Below are 6,000 nucleotides of genomic sequence, written 5' to 3' on the forward strand. Positions count from 1 at the left end.
GTTTCACTGCCTTAGAACATCAGCCCGGCATTGGAATGCCATCTAGTCCTGTCTCACTGTGCCTCAGGACCCTGTTCACCACGTCCAGCCAGAGGAAGCCTCCTCAGCATTCCACTTGACAGTGACAGTTTGCTTGTCTGCCTGGCAAGGCAACGTGCTCCCCAGTGTCCGCCCCCCCGTCAGCATGTGGTGCCCTTAATTATGAAGGAGTTTTCACACAAAGGTGAGCGGGACCCCAGCTGGCTTCTCAAACACTCTAGTATTTGCCTTCACATATGGACAGCTAAGTTCAATGTAAAGAACAAGAGAACTCACAGTCCGGGCTAAGAACGCCGGAAGGCTCTGGGTTCTTCAGGCACTCTGAAGGTGGAATGTTCTGTGCAAGCTGGAGATACTCTTGTTCCCCCAGGAACTTTGCAAAGCTCCAACAGGCTGCCAAATAGCTCATTATCGTGGTAATGTAAAAAATGGAAACATAAAAAAGAAAGCTGAGTTCAAACGGAGCCAAGCGCTGATGGAGGCTTTCAGTAGAAGGTATATCCTGGCGATGATGAGGTTAAACCATGAACTCGGACTCAAACCCAGCTTCCTACCCGCGCCTGGGCTGATGAACAGAAGTAAAATAATTGTATAAGTGGTTCTCCAAGTGTGGGCCCCAGACCAGCAGCTTTCAGCAACACCTGCGAACGTATTAGAAATGCAAATTATCTGGCCCCATCTCAGACCTACGGAGTCAGAAAATCTGAGGTGAGTCGCGGCAATGTGTGTTTTAACAAGACCTCCAGGAGATTACCATGCTCCCTCAAGTTCGAAAACCTCTGTATGAATACATGTAAGTAAGAATAAAAATCCCCACCACGTGCAGGTAAAGGGCAGCTTATTCTGTTCTTTTTTTTTTTTTTTAAAGATTTTATTTATTTATTTGAGAAAGAGAGAGAGAAACAGCATGAGAGGGGAGAGGGTCAGAGGGAGAAGCAGGCTCCCCGCCGAGCCAGGAGCCCGATGTGGGACTCGATCCCAGGACCCCGGGACCATGACCTGAGGCGAAGGCAGTCGCTTAACCAACTGAGCCACCCAGGCGCCCAGCTTATTCTGTTCTTGTCTGCAAGACGGCAGTAGGCAATCCGGGCAGAGCTGTCCAGGTCCTGCCCCTCTCCTTCCAGCATCTGATAAACGAGGCTCCCTCAAGGTCTGGAACCCAGGGACCCCAGCGCAGGGGTTAGTAACCTTGCCTCCCACCTGGAGTGGGGTAGCTGCCCCGCCCTACCTTCCCTGAAATCATACGTAAAATTGTGCATATACGTGCATTCTTCTAGAGACTATTATATTGTATCAGATTCTTACTGTACCGCTGTGCATTTTCCAACAAAAAACTGAACTTGGAGCCTCTTTTTCCGGACTTCAGGTCCTTCTGGCAGTTTTACAGCCACTGAGAGCGGGAAGAGAAAATGAAAGGAGCAAAGATCCATTTACTTTTCTAAGAAGCTCTGACAAAACTCTTCATTTGGTTGACACATCCCTGAACCCGCCCCCACGACATCCTGAGGGAGGGGGCCGGCCGCCCTTCTCCCAGTTCCCCCACGTGACTAAGTGTGTGACCCACACATGACTCACTCTCCTCCCCCCCCCCCCCCGTGGTTTGCACCACACCTGCTACTTGGGCCCTGACACGCTGGTCCAGAACTGATGAAGTGGGGAGGGGAAAATTGGGATGCTTGACAGCACCGGGACTACCTTGTAGCCCGCCACTGGGGTAGAAGCCCGGCTGGGAAAGGCGGGCAGAGGAAGGATGTGAGGCACATCGAAAAGTCCCTTGACGTCCGATGCCACTTCTCGAATTCATAACCACCTGGGCAGCAGTCTGCAAAGAGCTGTGTGTGAGCATTAATATCACTTCTGGAGCTTGGGGGAAAAAAACTCAGAGAACCTGGTGCAGTCAGCTCGGGTTCGGACCCCAGGTGATTCAGCTCCGCAGCCAGGGCTGAGACCCTAAAGAGCTGGTTCCACTTTATTCGGGTCCCTTGTCAGTGAACATTGCTTAATAAAACAAACAGCTGTCTGGACTTGCCAGTGTCTGAAGTTAAAAAAGGACCCCAATTTCCCAGCCCTTATGTAAACAAACACTTGACCATAGGGACTCTTCTCTTTCCATGTCAGCAGGTCCTCTCGGAGCCCGGCTTGCCTTGTTGATTCATCTGGTCACAATCTACAAGTTCACATCCCTTCCATTTTTATGTCCTCAGGTCCCAGGGGAAGCCTGCTAGTACAAAGTTAACACGTGATGTTTATTAAATGAATGAATCATTATTACAGCTATCAGCATGGCCCTCCATGCCTTAAGCCTACGTCCCACAGGCTCCCCACTCTGAAGTTCAGCCCCTGCCTCAGTTTGCACAAAGCAAGCTCGCTCTCAGCAACCATTCCTGAGCTCTGCTGAGGACTTGGGGGTCCCAAGGATGGTCCCTCCGCTGTCAGGGCCTCTCCCTTGCCATGGCAGACCCTCCACCAACATCAGCTAAGCAGCCACCCCTCGGATTCCCTCACCGTGCCTGGTTTGCTTTCTTTTGCCACAATCCCATAATCCCTCCCAAGGCCGTAATTACATTCTGACTGTTACTAGGGTGCCTGAAGTTTCCAGTTCACTCAGGACTGAGGGGTTTCCTGGCACGTGGGCCTTTCGATGCTCACACCAGAACAATTGGTCACCCTACTGGTAAGAATCAAAATTTTCAGCTTGTTCTATAACAGCAGTACTAATAACTCTAACCTAGGCGCTGGTTCTCCAACGTTAGCTGCCATCCTAAGCACCTGGGAGGCTGGTTGAGACACGGGATTTTCTGATTCAGCAGGTCTGGGGCACGGCCTGAGGCTCTGCATTTCTCACAACTTCCCAGGGATGCGATCTGGCTGGTCCGGTAGCACACTTGGAGAACCCTGATTTAGCTCATGCACACTGTGCCTTCAGCAGAGCGCTTGGCACAGGGTACGTGCACAAGAGATACTGGTGAGCAGAGAATGTTTGGTTGAGCGCTGACTGTCGGCCAGACACTATGCTATTTATACGTATTATCTCATGAATCCTCGCAGGCCCTCTGTGAAGTAGGTGATATGATGCTTGTTTTCCAGCAAGAGAAACCGAGGTCCGGGGACCGCCGAGTAATGGAGCCTGATTTGCACCCGGCTCTATCTGGCTGCAAAGCTGGCGCTCAGTTTACCCCCACCCCCGCTGCACTGAAGACAAGCTGCTCCCAGCTAGCCGTGCCACCCTTTGTAATTTTGACTTGTCGGAGGAAAATCTTTCAGTGTATCTCCCACATCCCCGCCTTCTTCCAAGTAGGCGGAATACAGATCAACCTCCCCTGGATGACTGAGCGGCAGCATTTTGAACCCAGATCACTGTCATTTTCCAGAACTTCTGCACTGGACCTTCTCCCAGAGACAGTCTCTAGTCCTGTCCTTCCTGCCCCTTTCTCCAGCCTCTCTCTGAGCCAGCCAGCCCAGCCCGGCAGTTAGTAGAGTAGGACCCCAGAGGCCTCAAGTCTGGGGGCCTCTGACCTCCAGCCCAGGGGAGCACCCCACAGCTAGGGAATCCCCTGGGCCCCCACGTTGGTCCTACTCCCTTGAAGGCTGCCTGGGGGAACCCCTGATGCAGGGCACTACAACTGGTTTTTCTGGGACGATCACAGCTCCTCCCCATCCCCAGATGAATCCAGGCGCTGTTCCCTATTTGTGGTTGGCATTGCTGACCTTTCCAGTATTACAGGTACCCAGAGGCTGTGTAGGTAGGGGTAAGAGCACGCTGCCCAGTTCTAGCCCAGCTATGCTGCTGCTTGAGGACCTTAGGCAAGTTGCCCGACCACTCTGTGCCTCCATTTCCTCGTTTGTCAGTTTGGGTCGATAATTGTACTTCTTAGGGCTATTGGGCTATTATAAGGTTTAAATCAGGTATGCACCCTTAGAATAATGGCTGGCACATAGAATCTGTATTTAAATGTTAGCCAAGATCCCAGAATCCAATCAGTAAATGCTTTTGGAGTGCCTACCAGTAACTCCAGCCACCATTATTGAACACTTAGCAAGCACGTGTCATTGTGCTTTGCATGGGTCACCTCACTTAAGGCTTGGAGGAGCTGGGTGACTTGCCCAAGCACACAGCCCTAGTAAGTGGGGTACGAGGATCCCAGTCTAGGCCAAGCTGCCCTGCACGGCCCCCTCCGCCTCCCTTGAGGGGCAGGCCCTGGGCTGGACATCAGCAGGGAGGCTCAGCCTCCTCTCATCACTCTCCTTCCCCTGGATGGCCAGGCTGGAAGGCTCTGCCCTGCACTCCCATCCTCTGGCCACATCTTCTGCCCTCCCACCTCCTCCCGGCCTGCCTCACTCCCCCGGCCCTAGTGCTCTTCTGAAAGGTGGCCTCCACGCTCCACTCACTCTGCCTGTTGTCCTCTCCTTTCCTGGTCCCAGGGCTACTCTGAGCTCTGCTCTGACCGAGCTCCCCTTATCAATCAAAACAGATTTGACCTTCATGAGAAGCAATTTGTCATCCTGCATCCAGAGGCTTAAAATCCTCCATCCTAAGAAGTCCTTTCCTGGGACCCTTTCCTAAAGAAAGCATCAAAGATGCAAAGAATTATGAACAAAGATGATCTTTGAATTTATAAGCCAAAAAGATTGGAAATGATCTAAGTGAACAATAATTGGGGAATGATTAAATAAGTAATGCTATCCCCACAGAATGGAGAACAACCCAGCTATTAAGGAGATGTGTGGATCAGTGTAAGAAACACACATTTCCTGCCCTTTTGCCAACCCTGGGAGTCATCATCTTTGTCAAAATCTTCACTTAGTAGAAACGTGAAGAAGATGGCATCCAATTCTTTTTACTTTCACTTCTTTGAGTACCAGTAAGATTGGACTTTTTAAGATTTGTCAATTTTTATTCCTTATGAATTGCCTATTTATACTTTCTCTCCAATTTTCTTTTGGATATTTCATTTTTTCTTACTTATTAGTTTCTATTAACTTTATTGACCACTTACATGTCATATTTATTGCAAATTTTTCCCTTGCATGTATTTTATTTTAATTTGATTTATTTTTACACTGTAGACATTTTAAGTTTTATATGTTCAAAGCTATCATATTCTCTTTTGTGGTTTTTGTCTTTGATGTGATGCTAACAGGATCCCTTCTCATCCAAATATTATTTTCTTCTCATACCTTTATACTTATAGGACACCTTTTTTTTCCAGGTGACTTCCTATCCATGAAATAATAAAATGGAAATGTCCATACCTCGTACCCTTATAGTGAATATTAAATGAGCTAATTCATGGAAAGCTCTAGAAACAGTACCTGGCTCGTAGTGGTACTTTTGTCACTGTTAATTGCAGCTTTAACTCACTGGAAGTTTTTTCTGGAGTTAGGCGTGAAATAGGTTTTAGTTTTGTATTAAGCCAGAGTTGTCCCAACGCTGTTTATTCAATAACACATCGTGTCCTCATCAAAAAGCCTGCGGCTGGAATGCAATCTTTGTGTTGACCCCAGAGTTCAGGAGGGGGAATTCCCTTTACAGGGCTATGGGCTGGGGGCAAGGCTGCTCCGAAGCTCCCTGCTCACCTTCTCCCCCCATACTCTTCCCCATGCCAAGGTCAAGGCCTGTGTCACAACAGGTTTCCTAAGTTGGATGCAGACCCAAGACATGCTCAGCCTGCCATGTTGTTCCCCACAAACCCTCCCTTCACTTTGTTCTCTGGGGCCAATGAGACTCTTGTTTTCTCTAACCACGCTCTCCCACGGGCCACTGAGTCTGCTCAGCCAAGGTCCCCATAGCCCTTAACCGAGCTGGCGAGCCACATAGGAGCCAAGGAAGGACCTTTGCCACCTTTGTCCTGCAAGGGTGGCAGTGAAGGGGCTGCGGGGCTGCTCTATCCCCTGGGGGTCCCCCAGCCAGTCTTTCTGGCCACTGCTGATTCCTGCGTCCAGTAAGGGCCAGCTTTCCTC

The sequence above is a fragment of the Mirounga leonina genome, unplaced genomic scaffold (assembly GCF_011800145.1).
Source record: "Mirounga leonina isolate KUSES-001 unplaced genomic scaffold, KU_Mleo_1.0 Mir_115, whole genome shotgun sequence".
NCBI classification, from domain to species: Eukaryota; Metazoa; Chordata; class Mammalia; order Carnivora; family Phocidae; genus Mirounga; species Mirounga leonina.